Source organism: Narcine bancroftii, chromosome 7 (assembly GCF_036971445.1).
Source record: "Narcine bancroftii isolate sNarBan1 chromosome 7, sNarBan1.hap1, whole genome shotgun sequence".
NCBI lineage: Eukaryota > Metazoa > Chordata > Chondrichthyes > Torpediniformes > Narcinidae > Narcine > Narcine bancroftii.
Window position 1 is genome coordinate 12,543,953 of NC_091475.1, and position 19,303 is coordinate 12,563,255.

General features: G+C 43.7%; 1 long non-coding RNA gene across 1 annotated transcript; it reads right to left on the reverse strand.

The window, feature by feature from the left end:
- Nucleotides 1-6,645: 6,645 nt before the first annotated feature.
- LOC138739777 (uncharacterized) lies at nucleotides 6,646-7,507 on the reverse strand. The gene is made up of 2 exons (XR_011342413.1): nucleotides 7,418-7,507; nucleotides 6,646-6,737 (listed from the first exon to the last, which is right to left on the reverse strand). It is a non-coding gene; the product is annotated as an uncharacterized lncRNA (long non-coding RNA).
- Between the last annotated feature and the right edge of the window lie 11,796 nt (nucleotides 7,508-19,303).

Below are 19,303 nucleotides of genomic sequence, written 5' to 3' on the forward strand. Positions count from 1 at the left end.
AATATAATCACATTTTTGCATAAATATATCATTTAAATTATCAATATTCTACAATGTTTTTGTCATATCAATTTGCCTATTATGTGAAAATGCTAGAAATCCACTGACCATTGCCACGATTTGATTCTTTCTTCTTTGGCTTGGCTTCGCGGACAAAGATTTATGGAGGGGTAATGTCCACCCGCAGACACGGTTGCAGCGGTTGCAAGTTGATTGGGGTTGGGTGTTGGGTTTTTCCTCCTTTGTCTTTTGTCAGTGAGGTGGGCTCTGCGGTCTTCTTCAAAGGAGGTTGCTGCCCACCGAACTGTGAGGCGCCAAGATGCATGGTTGGAGGCGAGATCAGCTCACTGGCGGTGGTCAATGTGGCAGGCACCAAGAGATTTGATAACCATATAACAGTTTATGGCATGGAAACAGGCCATCTTGGCCTTTCAAGTCCACGCCAGTTGTTACTTTGATTTTATCGTGTTTTCTGTGAACTTTTAAATCCTTTCCTTTTAATATATTATTAATTTGACAGAGAGAAGTATTACATCATATATTTAACAAACAATAATCGTAAATCTTAATCATAAGAAAATTATTCATTATATAATTATTTAAGGCAATATAGAAATTCTTTTCAAAACACCAGCTTTTAAATCTAATATAGTGTCAAAAAATGTCTTAGTTGCATTTGCTGGATAGCACTTAAAACTAAGATCTTCACTTTATCTCTGTACACAAGACAATAAACTCTAAGTTGTGCTACATGGTCATTATACTGGATTGTGTTCGATCCTGCCGATTGTCTGAGCTTTTACTGTCTCCTTGCTTTCTGATGTGCTCTTAATCCATAAGGCAGAGACTTTGATGCTGTGTCTATCCCACGAGGTGGGGCCAGGTCACTCTCTGTGACTGGGCCTCGGGTGGCAGATGCAAGGGCCAGGTGATGGCAGGGAGAGTGGGGAGAGGTGGCAGAGAAGGGAGGGGGATGGGAGTGAAGACCGGGGGGATGATGGGGTGGAGATAAGGGGGGATGAAGCCAGTACGTGCAGTTTCGGTCTCCTTATCTGAGGAAGGACATCCTCGCCATGGAGGGGGTGCAGAGAAGATTCACTAGACTGATACCAGGGATGGAACAACTTGCATATGAAGAAAGATTGGATAGACTAGGCTTGTATTCTCTGGAATTTAGAAGATTGAGGGGGGATCTTATAGAAACATATAAAATTCTTAAGGGTTTAGTCAGATTAGACGCAGGTAGGTTGTTCCCAATGCTGGGGTTAAACCAGAATCAGGGATCACGGAGTAAGGATAAGGGGCGGGGGGGGTAAGTTTTTTAGGGCTGAGATGAGGAAAACTTTCTTCTCTCAGAAGGTGGTGGATCTGTGGAATTCTTTGCCGCAGGAAGTAGTTGAAGCCGGTTCCTTGTCAATATTTAAGAGCAGGTTAGATTTGGCCCTTGCGGTTAAGGGGTATGGGGAGAAGGCAGGAACCGGATACTGATCAGCCATGATTATATTGAATGGCAGTGTAGGCTTGAAGGGCCAAATGGCCTTCTGCACCTGTTTTTTCTATGTTTATCAAAACAGCTGTGGATGAGTGTATCCCCACCAAATAGTTCAGGATTTTCCACAGCCAGAAGGCCTGGATGACCAATGAAATCTGAAACCTGCCAAGAGCAAGATTGCTGGCATTTAAGTCTGAATCTGACGATGACATGTGGGCTGTGTGATAATACAGATTCTATCACCAATGTGTATATGTACATATGTACAGATGGTAGTGTAGGATGACTGTGATTGGTTGAGAGTGCAGCCACACCTACTGGCAGGTCTTAAAGTATTGCTCCTAGCCAGACCAGGTCATTCTGGACTGGTCGGCCTACTTGTGATATGCTCCAGTCTTTTAGTTAATAAAAGCCTTGCTACCTACTGGCAGGTCTTAAAGGATTGCTCCTAGCCAGACCAGGTCATTCTGGACAGGTCGACCTACTTGTGATATGCTCCAGTCTTTTAGTTAATAAAAGCCTTGCTACCTACTGGCAGGTCTTAAAGGATTGTTCCAAGCCAGACCAGGTCATTCTGGACAGGTCGACCTACTCGTGATGTGCTCCAGTCTTTTAGTTAATAAAAGACTTGCCACCTACTGGCAGGTCTTAAAGGATTGCTCCTAGCCAGACCAGGTCATTCTGGACTGGTTGACCTACTTGTGATATGTTCCAGTCTTTTAGTTAATAAAAGCCTTGCCACCTACTGGAAGGTCTTAAAGGATTGCTCCAAGCCAGACCAGGTCATTCTGGACAGGTCGACCTACTTGTGATATGCTCCAGTCTTTTAGTTAATAAAAGCCTTGCTACCTACTGGCAGGTCTTAAAGGATTGCTCCTAGCCAGACCAGGTCATTCTGGACCTGTCGACCTACTTGTGATATGCTCCAGTCTTTTAGTTAATAAAAGCCTTGCCACCTACTGGCAGGTCTTAAAGGATTGCTCCAAGCCAGACCAGGTCATTCTGGACTGGTCGACCTACTTGTGATATGCTCCAGTCTTTTAGTTAATAAAAGCCTTGCCACCTACTGGCAGGTTTTAAAGGATTGCTCCAAGCCAGACCAGGTCATTCTGGACAGGTCGACCTACTTGTGATATGCTCCAGTCTTTTAGTTAATAAAAGCCTTGCCACCTACTGGCAGGTTTTAAAGGATTGCTCCAAGCCAGACCAGGTCATTCTGGACAGGTCGACCTACTTGTGATATGCTCCAGTCTTTTAGTTAATAAAAGCCTTGCCACCTACTGGCAGGTCTTAAAGGATTGCTCCAAGCCAGGCCAGGTCATTCTGGACTGGTCGACCTACTTGTGATATGCTCCAGTCTTTTAGTTAATAAAAGCCTTGGTTTGGATCAACAAACCTTTTGTTCTTTCGATGCACATTGCAGGTTGCCTTAAGGAGAGTGAATCCGAGGAAAGCATCCAGTCTGGATGGAGTTGCTGACCAAGTATTAAAAATCTGTGCTGCCCAACTTACCAATGTATTCACAGATATCTTTAATATCTCACTCCAGCAGGGAGCGGTACTCACCTGTTTCAAATAGGCATCGATCATAAAAAGTGCAGTAACCTGAATTTAACGGCTATTGACCAGTAGCTCTTACATCAACAGTGATGAAATGTTTTGAAAGGCTGGCAATGAAGCGTATCAGCTCCTGTCTGAGTGGTGACATGGATCCATTCCAGTTCCCCTATCATGGCAACAGGTCTATGGTGGATTCCATCTCACTCGCTCTACACAAACCCTGGAACTCCTGGACATCAGGATGCACTTTATCGACTACAGTTTGGCATTTAACCCCATCAACCCCTCAAAACCAATCAGCAAACTCCAAGACCTGAGAGTTACCACCCCACTGTGTAATTGGATCATGGATTTCCTCACCTCCAGACCACCATCAGTGAAGAATGGGAAGAACTTCTCCTCCACAATCTCCATCCGTACCGGAGCACCACATGGCTGTGTTCTTATTCCCCTGCTCTACTCACTTACACCTATGACTGTGTGGCTCGGTACGACAGTAACATCATCTACAAATTTGCCAACGATACCACGATAGTGGGTTGAAGGGGATGAGTCAACATACAGGATGGAGATTGAAAACTTGGTTTAATGGTGCACCGACAACAACCTTGCACTCAATGTCACCAAAACTAAGGAGCTGATTGTTGACTTCAGGAAAGGTAAGCCAGAGGTTTATGATCCTGTGATCATTGGGGGATCAGAGGTGGAGAGGGTGAGCAAATTTAAGCTCTTAGGAGTCATTATCTCAGAGGATATTTTCCAGACCCAACACACCGATGACATCATGAAGAAAGCATGTCAGTGCCTTTACTTCCTCATGAGTTTGCAGAGGTTTGGTATGACACCAGAAACCCTGGCAAATTTCTACCGAGGTGTGGTGAAAAGTGTACTGACTGGCCTGGTATGGGGACACCAATACCCCGAATGTAAAGGCCTCTAAAAGGTAGTAGACACAGCCCCAGACATCACAGACAAAAGCCTCCCCACTTTCGAGTACATCTACAGGGAATCCTGCCATCGAAGAGCAGCAGCAATCATCAAAAAACCTCACCAACCAGCACACTCTCAGTTCTCGCTGCTCCCATCAGGAAAGAGGTGTAGGTGCCACAAGACTCACACCATCAGGTTCAGGAACAGCTGCTCCTCCTCCACCAACAGACTCCTTAACAACAAACTCAATCAGGGACTCATTTAAGGACATTTGCTTGTGCACTTTATTGATTTTCTTTTTTTATTCTCTCTTTATTGCACAGTCAGTTTGTTTACATTCATTATCTTCTTACGGTTCTTTATTTGTTTACATGTTTGCACTACAAATTAGTGATAATTTTTCCACGCCTGCAGGAAAAAAGTATTTTCAGGGCTGTATGTGTTGTCATTTAAGTACTCTGACAATAAATCTGAAGCCCGTACGGTGTAGTTGGTACAGGCTGAAGCCCGTACGGTGTAGTTGGTACAGGCTGAAGCCCGTACGGTGTAGTTGGTACAGGCTGAAGCCCGTACGGTGTAGTTGGTACAGGCTGAAGCCCGTACGGTGTAGTTGGTACAGGCTGAAGCCCGTACGGTGTAGTTGGTACAGGCTGAAGCCCGTACGGTGTAGTTGGTACAGGCTGAAGCCCGTACGGTGTAGTTGGTACAGGCTGAAGCCCATGCGGTGTAGTTGGTACAGGCTGAAGTCAATGCGGTATAGTTGGTACAGGCAGTCTCCTTCTCACTTCTCCTTCCTTGACCTAATTTTGATGGAGTTGTCAAGCGCCGTGCATAACATATACAAAATACTAATGGTCCTCTGGGTACCAGAAAGTGAAGCTTAGCAGAAAATAGCTTAAAATGACTTTGGTTCATAAGATGGGTCTCCAGCAGGGGGAGGGGTGGGGAGATGGAGAAAGCCATTTATCATTCTATCATGTCTTTGGGACATGTCATTAACAATCCTTTGATTATCCTTTCTGTACTGCATAAGCCAACTGTCAGCCTATTCTGTGCACGTCTTATGGATTTCTACTTATTACTTTTCAGTGCACTGTTTCATAGCCAGAAAGTCGATTGATTTCTCACAAGGCTTTTTTAAATTAAATAAAAAGGAATGAAAATGGCACAGAAGGTGGCCATTTGGCCACTGAGATCGTGCACTGCCTTGAAAAAGATGTTTTCTGTTATGTTCCCAGTTTGTCCTTGATTACCACGTTAGCGGGGTCATTTCCGGATCACTTTTATAAGTCTGTTTTCTACATCCCTATGGGCCTACTATTCCAGGTGATAATATGAAACTTTTTTACCATTATGTTCTACCTCATACCATGAGTGAAGGCTACTCTTTTAATTTGGCAAGAAATTAATTGTTTTTGCATAGCGTTGGCCAGTATATTGTAGAAAATCCCAGTTTGCTTGTATTTCAAGAGTTGCTGAACTGAGGTTTGGGTACATCTGTGGTAGGGGGTCTTGGGGTTCACAGGGAATGCCCTTGGTGGACCTGTCTCCCTTTACCGTCCCCACTGAATGAATCTGGCAGGGTATAGCCAGAAGAATTATTCCCCCAGCATGGATGGTAGTTTCCTGCTCAGCTGATTGTGCGAACAACAAGAAGCTGGAAGGACTCAGCTGGTCAGGCAGCATTCACTCAACATTTTAGGTTGGAACACCTTGTTGAGGCTCAAGTGGGAAAGGGGAGACAGTAAGCATAAAAGATAGGGTCTGAGGGACTAGGAAGGAGTCGAGGTGAAAGGATATTGGGTAATTAAGATGGCAGCGGTAGAGAGACAGGTAGAGAAAGAGAACATAAGGGGAGGGGGAATTTGTTATAAAATAGAATGGGAACTGGTAAAACAGATGGAAAAAATGGAACTGGATCAGAGTGGGAACGGATGGCTAAATGTAGAGGCACAAGATTCTAGGCTAACCATGATGTTGTTCCTCAAGTGTTTGTTTGGTCTCACCCTGACAATAGGTGAGGCAGATGAAATTATGTCTGTGTGGAATTGACCAAGTTCGCAACTGGGCATTCCTGCTTGCCCCCAAGGACAGAAAACCAGGCCTATCGCCTAATCTATGTCTGGTCTCACCAATATGAAAAGAGGCCACACCACATGCATAGAACCTAGTCACAATTAGCGTGGGATGATCTGACTGCTGGTTCATTGAAAGGCGTTGCCTGAAGTGGATGAATAATCCTGTAGATTGAATTAGAAACAGCACTGTTTACAATCGAGCCTTTGTTTTAATCCCCTGCGAGAATGAACGTGGTGTCATAGCGGCCCATGCAGGTGGACACTGTGTAATACTACCCCACAAGAGTGGACTATGCCATACCAGTTTTATGGATGCTGAGAGACCAGCTGAGTTCCTCAAGCGTTTCTGTTTGGTTTTTTTTCCCTTAGTCTGTCTGCCCAGTGAACAGGTGACGGGAACTCAAAATGGAGAGTTATCTCACTTGTATCTGGTGGTGTGTATTTGTTAGTAATCCAGGCTGGATGGGTGAATGGTTCTCTGTGACAGAATGAAGCTGGGGAATGCTTGTGAATGAGGGACAATTTGTAAACCTTGTGATGTTTCTGAACTCTGGAACAATCAGTCACTCCAGATGCCTGCTGGTGTCTGGTACAGCAGCACTTGTTTATCTTGGTTGTGGTTTAGTGTGTCATGCTGTGCATTCTTGAAATCCATATTCCAGATGGCCCCAGTTTATCTGTGGAGAGAAAGGTCGATATTACTGGTGCATTGCGAAGCATTCATTGTCAATTTCTGCAGTGATTTGCATTTCAATGCATGAACAATCCCCCGCTGCAAAACAATGCAGCCCTCTGGTCTGTTGTAGTGAGATGCCAACAGGATGACTGAGCAGTATGCGAAATGAGAAAGCCCTCTCCTGAATCAATAATAAACCCCATGCTGCTTCTTCCCATCCAAATTTGCTGTTTAGAACTGAGGTACACTTTTCACACACTTGCCAGTTTTCCTGAGAACTGTCCACAGTCTTCTCTCTTCATTTGCACAACACCACAGAGTTACACAGCGCAGAAATGGGTTCCTTGGCCCATCTCAGTTGATCATCTACTTGTCCTATTTACCAGCTTGTGGTGATTCAGAAGCTTTCGAGCTGTTATCCGGTTACTAGCCTCCACCAAATTCTCAAGCAGTGCCCTCCAAATCCCAGCGAGGTGAAAACACTCTGGAACCGATTAATCTTCTTGACCTCCCAAATAGTGTTTTACTTTGGCTCGCCTTGTTCTCCCATCCTGGCCAATAACTATATCGATGACTGGATTCGAGTAAGAATTTTGGTGCATTGATATGTGACAATAAATAACAATAAAGTAGGTCATCTCTTTTCATGAACAGGCAATAGTTTCCACACTCCTCACTTACTTCTCAACCTTATTTGAAAGACGGGGCTTGCATTATGGCGATGTAACTTCAATTCTTGGAGGATGAATTGCTGGTGTGGTGGAACTCCAAAAGCCAAATCCATAAATATGAAATAATGCCTAATTAAGATTCAAGAATGTTTTATTTGTCATGTCATAAAGCAGAAACTGTTATATTACACAAACTTCCCTTCAAGAAGATTCAATTGATTATCATAGTAATAAAACAGTGTCATATTACATGAAATTTCTTTTTTCCTGCTGCAAGGCCGACCGATTTGCCACTGGCAGGAATTTCCTAAGCTCCTCTTACAGTCGGACTTAAAGTCAGAGAGCGAGAAGCAAAAGAAGATTCAAATACATAGAATATTATCCTGTTTAACATAAAATAAAATAAATGGTTGTGGTAAACTACTATTACGCTATGATTGGCTACTGCCGGGTGGACATGCCTCCCGAGACCCATCCTACCCAAAGTCCCTTGCATGCTCCCCATTCCAGTCAATGAGGTTGATGGCTGTAGTTAATAAACACCTGATAGTTTCGTAAGTCCAGTCTTTTGTGATTATTGATAGTGTATCAATGGTGTAGGAAATGATTGGACATGACTAGAGTCCTGGACCCTGATCCAGAGACACAAATTTGAAACTCTGCTCAGCATCTGGGAAATTTTAAATCCAATAATTAAAATGTTTCAGTCATGATAGGGTTTGATTCATTGTCATCTGATTCATTAATGGCTTCAGAAGAGGAAACTTACTGTACTAACTCAGTCTGACTTATGCGCAACTCCAGGCCCACTCTCAACTGCCTCCCAAACTCTGGCACAATTATGGAAGTCCAACACAAAAGCCTGCAGACACCATGGTTGAAGTAAAAACAATGCTGGAGAAACTCAGCAAGTCAAACAGTGTACTTTAAAAGCAAAGATAAAGATTCATATCCAACGTTTCAGGCTTGAGATATGAGACATCAAGATATGAGCAAACAGTAGGAAGGTGCCCGAACAAAATAGTGGGGCGGGGAGGAGCAAAGGCCCACAGGAAAGAGGTATAGTGGATAAGGGAGGGAGGGGACAAAGCAAGAACCAGAAGGTGGGATAGCTCCGTGAATGGATTGGGAAGGAGGTGGTGAACTGGAGGAAAGGAGGCAGGAATAGGGTAGAATCTGCAATGTATTGTCACAGTCACGTACTTACCTACGTCAGGAGTAGTGTCAGTCACCGCTGATGATGTAAGAGCCAAAGGCTCATTCCTTACCTGTGGTTTGGCCGTGGCCATCAGCGGGTGTCCTGGTCTCATCCTTTGGCCGTGAATGCACGGTTGGTTCGGCCCTGGAGGTTTCAGCCGTAGCCAGCGTGTCTGCCAGTATGCAGGCGTCATGGGCTGGGTTGACGAATGGGTGGCTCGGGCAGCAAGTGGTTGGAGCCAGGGCCAGCACATTTTGCAATAAGCATGCGCGGGGGAGGTTGCGCACATCGAAAGGCAGGTTCGGTAGCCTGTGCCATCAGTTGGCCAATCTGAGGACGGGGAGTTAGGCGTCGATAATTTCATGAACGTGAAAATAATTTTTTTTAATATTAATGTTGTAAGATGGTTATAATATAAATGTTTGCTCCATGATGCTGCTACAATACACAGAATTTAATGACTTGTTCATGACGATAAATCCTGATTCAGTCAATTAATAAAAATTAGGGTGACAAGGAAACGTGACGTTTTCAGCTATCGGCTTTAAGCCACAGTGAACAAGATGATGTATTGTCAATCATGGCAAAACAAAATGAAATTACTGTTTTTTTTTAAGTGCAGCAACAAGATTTCTACTCCTTACCCAAGAAGGAGATTCAAGTTTTTAATGGAGGCCCACTTCAGTATCAAGCATTCATTAAACCTTTTGGACATAATATTGAAAGTAAGAATAAAAACACCAGAGGTCATCTTTATTATCTGGAACACAGCCAAATAAACTTCTGAGGAGTTGTCTGCATATGGATCCAGAAAGGGGACACACTAAGGCTAAGGCATTACCTCAAGATCATTTTGGCAATGAGCATAAAATTGGCCCATATGGAAAAGGTTCTTTCATGGTCATCAATAAACTCAGAGGATACAAAGGCTGTATAAGCATTCGGCCTCTTTTTAAAAGGATGTTGTAATGCCAAGGAAGATGTTGACTGCATGCGTGATCTTAACTTGCTTTTAATCTGTTAATCCTCATAATCAAATTGCCTTGTCGGCTGAAGGGTTTGTGGCGGGGAAGAGATTGTAAACCAGACAATATATGGAAAGGATGCCGCCTTTGAGGATATTATGGAGTTCCTCGAATGGCAGATGTGGATCGCAACTGTACCGCTACGTGGAAATCTCAGGGACACTCCAACAGTGAGCGAAGACGTAAAGAAGTCCAAGTCACAGCCTCATCGAAAAGTAAAGGAAAGCACTTTTGCTACTGCTTTATCAATTACAGATGAAGAAGAGTTTGCCTGCTGGGGACAAAAAAAGAAACGGGTTGTTCTGTAAAGATGAGCATACTTTGTAAAAGTGTGCAGTTAGAAGTCGTGTGGTGAGATAATCACTTGACGCACGTGCACTTCGCTTGGCCCTGGCAGCAAGCGGTTGGAGCCAGGTCCAGCGTGTTCTGCGATGAGCACGTGTGGAGGTCTGCACGCTTTGAAAAGTAGGTTCGTTAGCCCACTTCGTCAGTTGGGCGATCTGAGGAGAGTGAGTAGTCGTCGATAGTTCCTGTCGGAACTTTACACATAACGCCACACGGATGTTATATGGACATTAGAATGTTACACGTTCCATGTTATGATTAATCAGTATTTTGCAACATTGTTACTTTCTTCTACAGTAGTTCTTTGCTATTGATATTGAACATTACTACAGACGTTAACCCTTTTGTGTTTGTTAATAAAAACTCAGAAAATTTATTTGGGCTTTGTCACCGATTCATTCAAGAACGTGTCACAGACAAACTTAGCCTCCAAGCGACTATTTTATTGATCGAAGTCGCTATACAGGACAATGTGCGGGAGTAATAGCACACGTGTGGGTTAGTTCAGAAGATTGAATATGTGGTGATGGATCTTGGACGCAGGAGGAAAAGAGTGAGAGCGTCGAGATCACCTGTGTGGCGGAGAACCATTGAGAAAGTCAGAGGGGTTTGGCTGGGTGATGTTAGGTGGAATTAAGGTTTCAGTGGGGTGTCTGACAGGAATAGAGAGAGTTGACTCCATTTTGTGCTGGGAATAAACGAGGGATGTACTCTTTAAATTGTGTGTATACTGGTAAATTACTGCAGCTACAGTACCTTAATCTCTGCTACATGAAGTACACTGTTTGACCTGTTGAGTTTCAGTAGCATTGTGTTTTTACTTCAACCGCAGTGTCTGCACCATGCGTTAGTCCTGTCTACTGCAAAACCTGGCGCAATCTCTTTGAGGGATGCCCACCCTGAAGAAGTTCTCCTTTACTCACTGAAGGGGGTTCTGTGGGGATTCTCTCTCACAGCTCCCCATCTGTAATCCCTGCTGCTCTAAAACTTTATGACCATGTACCGTGCTTCTCCACACCCCCCCCCCCCCCCCCACCAATATTTTGCTCAGCCACTGATAGGCTCTATCAATAGCTCCAGAGCTGTAGAGTGAGGAATGATAGGCTTTATTATACTTGTAGCTGACCCAGTGCTTGACTGAGGATAGGGAGAAGGAGGTTGACCTTTATTCTAGGGTCACAAGGGGAGGAGTTACCAGGGAGCGAGTCACCAGTGGGGGACAGGCCAGCTACCCATCGGCAGTTACATATTCGTATCACCACCTTTTCCTTATAGCTTGATGAAGGGCTCAAGCCAGAAATGTTGGTTAATGAATGCTGGGCATTGTCTACAGAGCCCATCATTTTAAAAAGGCACTGGATGGTCTGACAGCACCTACCAACCTACAACCTCTACTTCCATGAAATACAAAGGCAATGGATGCATGGAAACACCATCACCTGCAGATTGTCCTTCAAGTCACCCACCATCATGATCTGGAAACATTTTGTCAGACCTTTTGTTGTCGTTGAGTTTAACTCCTGAAACCATGGAATTGCCTTCATTAGAAGGATCTTTGAGATGGTCTCAGCTACACCTGCCCCTTTGTGGGCTTTGTGGAGCAATTCATAGGTCTCAACTATGCCTGCCTGTTTGTGGGCTTTGTGGTGCAAGCCTACACAGGCAAGACCCCTCATCTCTTTCTCCAAAATATCACTGGGTGTTGTCTCGTGCACCTGCGATGAGCTGTTTAACTTCATCCACTTTACAGCCAACTTCCACCCTGATCTCAAACTCAATTGGTCCATCTCTGATAACACTCTCCCCTTCCTAGATCTCTCTGTCTTCATTTTGGGAGATGAGCTTTTCACTGACATGTATTACAAACTCCCACAACTACTTTGACTATACTTCCTCACACCCTGTTCCCTGCAACAATTCTATTTCCTTCTCTCAATTTCTCTGTCTCCGCTGCATCTGTTCCCAAGATGAGGTCTTCCAGTCCATATCTTCTGCCTTCTTCCACAAATGTGGCTTCCCCTCTACCACCATCAACTCGGGTCTCACTCACATCTCCTGCTCATCTCCCGGGCCCCCCTCTGCTCCCAGACGTAACAAACCTAGAACCCCCCCATCCTCTGCATCCAACACATAATCCTCTGGAATTTCAAGCACTTACAACAGGATCCCACCATCAGAAACATCTTCCCCTTTCCTCTCCTCTCTGCTTTCTGTAGTGGCTGCTCCCTCATGCACTCATCCCTCCTCAGCACCTTTCCCCGTGGCTGCAGCAGGTGTCAATGTTTCCTTCCTCACCTCAAACTGAAGCCCTATAAAGGCCTTTCAAGTAAAGCAACACTTCACCTGTGTATCTGCAGGACTGATTTACTGTAACCGGTGCTCCCTTTGTGGAGAGACTGGGTGCAGTCTGGGAGATCGCTTCACTGAACACCTTTGCTCCATCTGCACCAGTAACAGAGACCTCCCATTTCAGTTCTTGGTCACACACCCACATCTGTCAATGACCTTATGTACTGTCCCAGCAGGATCACCCGCAAATTGGAGGAACAACACCTGATTTTTCCATCTGAACACTCTCCAGCCAGATGGAAAATGGACTTTTCTGGTTTCTGCTGACCTGCTCTCCTCTTCCCCCAAACCCTTCCCTTCCACTTTTCAGTTCTTCTCTCTCCCTTCACCCAGCCATCTCTCCTCCCCCTGATCACTGCTGTCCCCTCCTTCCCTTCTCCACTTATCACCTCCTGCCTTTGCAACCACACTCACCCCCCACCTCACTTTTTTGTTCGGACACCTGCCGACATTTTCTCATACCTTGATGAAGGGCTCAAGGCCGAAACGTCGGCCATGTATTTTTCCTTCTGCTACATCAAGGACACTGCTTGACCTGCTGAGTTTCTCCAGCATTTTGTGCTTTAAGTTCAACCATGGTGTCTACAAATTTTCGTATTTTACTTCTTTGAGAAGGTAGTTCCCTTCTCAAAGGTAATTCAGGAAAGGAAATAACATTGGCTTGTCATGCCTGAAAAGTTAATAAATTAAAATAGTTAAGTCTGTCACAGGCCCTGTTCTGTGTTTGTTAAAACATTTTCACCAGTTGTGTAGTGTTTAAATACCTTGCATACAGCAGTCTTGAACGATCCAAAATCTTATGCCAAGGATAAAGATAAGAGTCCAATGAATAGACAGCTACAATAATCGCACTTCATCACCGAAACAAGATGATGAGGTATTGGTCAGCTGAACGATTGTTATCTGGACTCCAGTTTCACATCAGAATAAAAACGAGCTTTGCTCGTGGACTATTCCTTTAAACTATAGGTGTAAACCGGCAAGAAATTTCATTTCAATTGCAGAGTGCGTCTTCCCTAGAGGAAGCCATATATTTGAAGTAATCTGTTACACAAGACAGCAGGGGCCTGAATCTTTGAGAGCTCTAATTGCTGGGCTGGAGGTTTGGCTTGCTGTGAGCCCCTTTTCATCTGAGACAGTGCTCCAAATTTGATTGCAATCTTGGATCTGAGCTAATAACAGGATGACACCTCAGTCCTGTGTGTGGGAACAGTAGAGTTAGGATCTGAAATCTTTTGGCTACCGAGTCCAGAATGCTGTATTTATTTTGAAGGTAATCAGATTGGTTTTTGGAGTGGGTGGGGGATGAAGAATTAGAGGTAGAATGAACAAAATGTTTTAGCTCAGTAATCGTAAAGATTAGTGATATTCCTACCTTGAAGAAGGGCTCAGGCCTGAATTTCAGTAGCATTGTGTTTTTACTTCAACCACAGTGTCTGCACCATGTGTTAGTCCTGTCTACTGCAAAACCTGGCGAAATCCCTTTACTCCAATGGACGCTGTGAGACCCGAGTTCCTCCAGCATTTCTGTGATTTTAATATATCCATTAGCGACTTGCAGTTTTACTGATTGTAAATAAAATGGACAATGATTAAGCTGTGCTTGGCTAGATTTTTACTTCTAGTCTGTCTTCTCCCTTGGGTTTGAGGATGACTTTCTTGTGTTCCAATTTTGTCAGTTCTCAGGCAGCTGATGAGGTGAGTGTGGAACCTGCAGACTGTCATTGCAGGGATAGCAGGTGCTTGCCCTTGTTGGAGGGTAGCTTGGGATATGATGCCCTCCTTCCTCCATTTATTTGTGTGATCCCAATTCAAGATATCTGTGCCATCACATATGTTCAATGAATTGGGCCAGAAATTCCCATGGGACAGAGGAAATCTTGCAAATTTTCATGAAGGCTTTGAGAGCATCCTTAAATTACTTTCACAGTTCCCTGTGGTAATCTTTGGTCCGAATAGTATCAGTAAAGTATCTGCTTTGGAACTCTGGTATTGGACACACGAGCAAGGTAGCCTGCCCAGTGTAATCAATTGAGTGTAATTAGAGCATATTATTTCTTCCCAAGCTATTGGCTTGAGAAAGGAAATTGACATTGGTTTATGAATTTCTCGATGCTCTGTACAGTCAGCATTGGTGGGATCTCTCCAGAGCTTTGAAGTCTCTGTGTTGCAGAAGTGTAGAGATGGGCAGGGCTTTCCGTGGCCTGATAGACGATGAGTTCTCTTTCAGGGTGAGGGGTTGGTTTTCGCGCATGCTTCTCCTTAGATACTCAAAGGCTGAACACCAATGGCATTACATTTGGAAGTCTGTGATTGGTCTTGCCATGATTCCACAGCCATGAACCTCAAAGCAACCATTGTGATGGATTGTTACTAATGAACTGGAGGTGGGTTGGAGACAACCCTGGAGCAACATTAAATCATCACTGGCCTATTCAATTAATTAGAGAAGGCAGCAATGAGTAAATTCTCTATTCTCTGAGAACAAGAAATGTAACACCCTCGTTAATTGACGTCTTGTATTGACAATGGGCAACATGCTGTCCCACTGTTCAATTAGCTGTGTAACTAACAAGGTAAGGACTATAAAAGAGTCATGGAAACATACTTTCCTCATTTTTAGTGCACTAAGGTTGCAAATGAATCAATAGAACACTAACTCAGATAAGATGTATATCTAATAAGACTAGCAGGGTCTGGTAATTTCCCTGCATTTTGCATTTGTTGGCTCGATGGGTCATCCTTCCTCAAGGTAAATGAGTTGGGAAATTGGAGTGATTACACACCATTAATGATCCTTCCAAGTCACCTTGCTGTGAGCATGTTCCAAATGCTGACATCGGATGGCATCACCACCACCTTAAACAAGGGAGATGCCCTCTTTAGCTCCATGAGCTCATCTATTCGCAGGTTACTTCCCCAACATGCAAATTAGCCAGGATTGTTAAATTCTATCTTTGACAAATGCAATTCACAATCTGAGCAGTTTACATCAGTCCTTTACTATAATAGGCTCATTTTAAAATAGCACTAATTAGGCAGCTGAAAGCTTTCAACTCCATTAAACATGACCCATTTATTTCAGATTTACCTTGATTCTTGTTCATGTCACTTAAAGTACTCCTGTGAAATTATTTCTTGTGAAAATAAAGATTGCAATCCAAGAAGCCAGTTGGTGATTGATGCTTCACAATGTAACAGTCAGGCATCCCAAGGCATTGGGCTGAAACCAAGTAGTCACACTGTAGATTCCGAGCTTTACTGTCTTGTGGAGAAGCCAATTCAAGACTGGCTATTATTGGACGTGTCTATCTAGAAATCAGAGAAGAACAGAAACAGGCCCTTTGGTCCATCCAGTCTGTGTAATCAATCTTGTGACAAGATGTCACATTGGTACAAGGTAAAATCACTTCTGATTGATACCAATTCAACTGAATTCAATTATCACAGTGGTTTGCCTTTCAAGTTACAGAGACACTCCCTCTCCCGCAGTGTATCTGAACTCATAAGGCCTTTGTCTCCTACGCTAATCCTAAACTGAGACGATTCAAGTTCAAATTTATTATTAACTGATTGTCCATATAAAACCAGATAAAACGGTGTTTCTCCGGACCATGGTGCACACCCATATGTACACACAACACAGAGTACATAATATATACATACACCTCTATATATAGTTGTATGTATATATAGTTATGAACCGCTCATAATGACCAGCAATAGACAATGAACCAGAGTTTATTTTTAAAACACTAATTTTATTTCTTGCTCTTAAACTATAGTCTTAACTTTAAAACTATCCTTAACATTAAATCTATCCCCAGCTATGCGCAGGTGTGTGTGTGTGTGTGTGTGTGTGTGTGTGTGTGTGTGTGTGTGTGTGTGTGAGATATACCCAAACCATTACAGTCCAGGCCAAAATCGAGAAAGTTACTTTAAAGTTCAGTCTTTCTAATTCAGTGTTGAAGTGAAGGTCTTTGAAATTTGACGCCCAGAATTAATGATGAACTGATGGGGAGACTGGAGTTGTGGCCGCTACAGACTCACGACTTCTTGCGTTGTCTTTGAAGAAATGTCCATCCACACGAGCTGTGATCATAACCCTCCTAGTCCTTTTGTAGGCAAGACTCGAACTGGGCGGCTTCCACAAAGCTTCCAAGATCCCGGCGCTGGTCTCTCCAAGTGACTTCCACTGTTAGTCACAATCAAAATGAAGCACTTTGCTTCCCAAAAGACCCTCCTGGCACAGGTCAATCCACCGAAAAGGCCCAGTCATTCACAGAACATGCATTGTTCTGAATTCCACAGAATGGTCGGCCACAAGAGCTGCTTTCTCTTCAGCCGTCAGAATGGTTCTCCCTTGCAAAATCACAGTGTCTTTGCAAATGTATTGAATCTGGAACAGACTGTGACAAACCTTCCCTCAGTTCTTCCAATGTATCGAATTGTCACTGGGCTGTGACTTGTGTTGTAACGGTGCTTGTGTGAAATGTTAAATGTTAACTGTGACCATTCAGTTCCTCCTGTCTATACTATCCCTTACAGTGATAATCCCGGTTTACTACAACGGGAGCACATAATAATATATATTTTATATATATTCAACCATCCTGCACCAAGTTTCAATCTCAATTTCTGGAACAGAACACGAAACCAAAGCTATTTGACTCACTATGTTACCAGTTAGACAGGAAATCATTTTTGTTGCTCACACCAGGCCATGTAACTGCCTACGCAGGTGAAATTAAGCTGTGAGAATTCAATCCTTTGGTCGTTGTAAGCCTTTTAGATATTGGTTAAAAAAATCTATACAGAATGCGGGAAAATATGTTTCTTTAAACTCAGGACACCCAGTGAGAAATTGTGCATGTTCCGAATGCAAAGATATAATTTTTCTCTTCCCTTCAATTGTTCTGGGAGGAAACATTTACACTTATGCAAGATTTTAAAAATATGGGCAAGAACTTCACATAGAATCAATGAATGAGATGAAACAAATTGTAAAACACGAAAGTCTCCAGAATCCGCGGTTGAAGTAAAAATACTATGCTGGAGAAACTCGGTTGGTCAAACAGTGTACTTTATATAATAAAGATAAAGACACATAACCAATGTTTTGGGCTAGAGAGCCCTTCATCAAGGTATGGATAAAATGTGGGCAGGCGTCTGAACAAAATGGTTGGGTGGGGGGGGGGAACAGTGTCCCACAGGCAAGGGATAATAGGTGGATAAGGGAGGGAGGGAACACCAGTAAACAAGGAGAGGCTCTGTGAAAAGAGAGTAAAGGGGGTTGGGGAGCTAGAGGAAAGAAGACAAAAGGATGGGGAAGGGAGGGAGAGCAGAAGCAAGGAGAAACGGGTGAAGGCGGGGAGATCGCTTCGCTGAGCACCTTGGCTCTGTCTGCATCTCCCAGTGGCCAACCACTTCAGTTCTGCTCCCCACTCCCTTGCTCTCGTGTCTCTTCATGGCCTCGTGTACTATCCCACCAAGGCCACCCACAAATTGGAGGAACAACACTCAATTTTCTGTCTGGGCCCTTTCCAATCGGATGGAATTAACATCTGCTTTCTGCAAGCCCACTCTCTGTTCTCCCTTCCCTTTCCCTCTGTCTTCTTTCCTCCATTTCTCCACCCCTTCCCTTTCCATTCACAGAATGACCCCTGCTCGCTGGTGTGGCCTCCCTCCGTTATCCACCTGTTCGCTCCTGCCTTTAGGATTGTGCTCCTCCCACCCCCCCACCCCCCACCGCACCATTTTGTTTGGGTGCCTGGCTACATTTTGTCCATTCCTTGTTGAAGGGCTCAAACCCGAAACATTATGTATCTTTATTATAAAAGTGCACTGTTTGACCAGCTGAGTTTCTCTCACATTGTGTTTTTAAATTCATTGAGTGTGTCTTTATAATGTCTTTTTCATTTTTATAAATCTTGTACACAAGAAATTTCAATTACTGAAGAAAAAGTAATTTGACTTTTGGAACTGTTATTTAAATAAATACTTGGTATTTCTCATTGTTAAATTTGATACATAAATCACCCTATAAGATGCACTAATTAATAAATAAATGCTGAACAAGAAATGTGAAATGTGATTGAAGAGAGAATTAGCAAGTATGTATTGCAAGAATTAAATGATGCAGGAAGATAATTGCCTGAACTTAATGGGCAGTGACAGTGTGCTGAACCAGTAAACCTCTGGGCCACTGTGGAATGCACTTACTCTTTTCTCTTTGCTGGTTGTCGTTGGGCATCAGTTCAAAGCGATCCCTGGCATCCAGCAACAATGATACATTCAGTCTGGCTGAGCAAGTCAAATTTATTGTCATCTATTGTACAGGTACAACCCGATGAAACAGTGTTCTCCGGTCCTTGATGCAAAACATGCAGACACACAACAGGACATAACGGACAAACAATACATATGCAGGACAAATATGATGTATAAATAAATAAAATTTGTTTCATGAGTCTCGGATGGTTAGAGTGGGCAGATCCTTTGGTCGATCAACATTCTCACTGCCTGTAGGAAGAAGCCTGGTGGTACTGGCTCTGATATTCCTGTAAATCTTTCCTGACAGGAGCAGCTGAATCATGACTTTGCACACTCTCATTAGACAGCAATCGGGGTAGATCACGTCTCTGGTGGGGGGGGGGGGAAACTCCAGTGATCCTCTCTGCCACTCTTATGGTCCTGTGGATTGTCCTCTGATCCATTTCTCTCCAGCAACTGTACCCCACTGTGATGCAGCCGGTCAGGACGCTCTTGATAGAGCTCCTGTAGAAGGTTGACGTGATGGGGGTGCTAGTAGCCTTGGTCGCTTCAGACCTCTCAGTTACTGTTGCGCCTTCCTGACAAGTGAGATGTGCGGCCATGATAGGTCGCACAGCAGATAAACACATTAAAGAATTCTGACAGATAACAAACCAGGAAGGGGAATGATAATTTTAATATTTAATTTTTAAACAATTATAGAGCA